The sequence below is a fragment of the Physeter macrocephalus genome, chromosome 6 (genome assembly GCF_002837175.3).
Source record: "Physeter macrocephalus isolate SW-GA chromosome 6, ASM283717v5, whole genome shotgun sequence".
Lineage (NCBI taxonomy): Eukaryota > Metazoa > Chordata > Mammalia > Artiodactyla > Physeteridae > Physeter > Physeter macrocephalus.
Window position 1 is genome coordinate 58,477,912 of NC_041219.1, and position 1,971 is coordinate 58,479,882.

Below are 1,971 nucleotides of genomic sequence, written 5' to 3' on the forward strand. Positions count from 1 at the left end.
CCTCCCGGACCGGGGCACGAACCCGCGTGCCCCGCATCGGCAGGCGGACTCTCAACCACTGCGCCACCAGGGAAGCCCCAGTTCACGGATTTTTTTTTTTCCTCTGTCCTATCCATTCTACCTTTGAGCTCGTCACTGAGCTTTTAATTTAGTTATTGCATTTTCAGTTCTAGAGTTTTCATTTGGTTCTTCTTGATAGCTTCTGTTTGCTGAGGTTCTCTATGTCATTTGTTTCAGTAGGTTTGTAATTGCTTCTTGAAGCATATTTATCATGGCTACCTGAAAATAATTCTAATATCTCTATCGTCTTGGTGTTGGCATCTATTGGTTGACATTTAAAAAATATTTTTATTTTATATTGGAGTAGAGTTGATTAACAATGTTGTGTTAGTTTCAGGTGTACAGTTAAGTGATTCAGTTATACATATACATGTATCTATTCTTTTTAAAATTCTTTTCCCATTTAGGTTATTACAGAATATTGAGCAGAGTTCCCTGTGCTATACAATAGGTCCTTGTGGGTTCTCTATTTTAAAAATAGCTGTGTGTACGTGTCGATCCCAGACTCCTAGTTTATCCCCCCACCTTTTCCTCTTGGTAACCATAAGTTTTTTTTCTAAGTCTTTGAGTTTGTTTTGTAAATAAGTTCAGAGGTATCATTTAAAAAAAAAATTCCACATATAAGCAATATCATATGATATTTGTCTTTCTCTGTCTGACTTACTTCACTTAGTATGATAATCTCCAGGTCCATCCCTGTTGCTGCAAATGGCATTATTTCATTCTTTTTAATGGCTGAGTAATATTCCATTGTATATATGTACCACATCTTCTTTATCCATTCATCTGTCAATGGACATTTAGGTTGCTTCCATTTCTTGGCTATTGTAAACAGTGCTGCAATGAACATGTATCCTTTCGAACCAAGGTTTTCTCCTGATATATGCCCAGGAGTGGGATTGCTGGATAATACGGTAGCTCCATTTTTAGTTTTTTTAAGGAACCTCCATACTGTTCTCCCTAGTGACTGTACCAATTTACATTCCCACCAACAGTGAAGGAGGATTCCCTTTTCTACACACCCTCTCTGGCATTTATTGTTTGTGGTCTTTTTGATGATGGCCATTCTGACTGTGTGAGGTGATACCTCATTGTAGTTTTGATTTGCATTTCTCTAATAATTAGCAGTGTTGAGCATCTTTTCATGTGTCTCTTGGCCATCTGTATGTCTTCTTTGGAGAGATGTCTATTTAGGTCTTCTGCCCATTCTTTGATTGGGTTGTTTGTTTTTTTGATATAGAGCTGCATGAACTGTTTGTAAATTTTGGAGATTATTGGTTGACATTTTTTTATTCAGTTTGAGATCTTCCTAGTTCTGGGTATGATGAGTGATCTCCTATTGAAACCTGGACATTTTTGCATTTTGTTATAGACTCTGGCTCTTATTTAAGCCTTCTGTTTTGAATGGCTTATTTTGTACACCAGTCCTGCAGGGAAAGAAGGGGCACTACCTCATTACCACCATGTGGAGGAAGAAGTCCAGGTTCCCCATTTGGCCTCCACTGACACTTGAGGGGCTGGGACTTCTCCTTACTGCTGGGCTGGGCAGGGGGGTTAGTTTCAGCATCCCACGTGGTCTCCACTAACACTGCCAGGAATGGGGGAGAGCCTCATTACTGGTCTGTGGGAATGGGCTCCTTACCTGGCCTTCTCTGACACCACCCCAGGGTGGGGTGTCTCATTATAGCTTCTTGAGGTTGGTAGTCTAGGCTCCCTTCTCGGCCTTTGCTGGTGGGGGGGCCACAGTTTTTTGGTGTTTGGCTGGAGAACAGTGGTTATTGTCTGGAAGTTTCTGTTTTTGTAGGCTACCCCTTTCCTGGTCTTTTGGCTAGAGAGCAGACTTTTTTAAAAAATAAATTTATTGGGCTTCCCTGGTGGCGCAGTGGTTGAGAGTCCACCTGCCGATGCAGG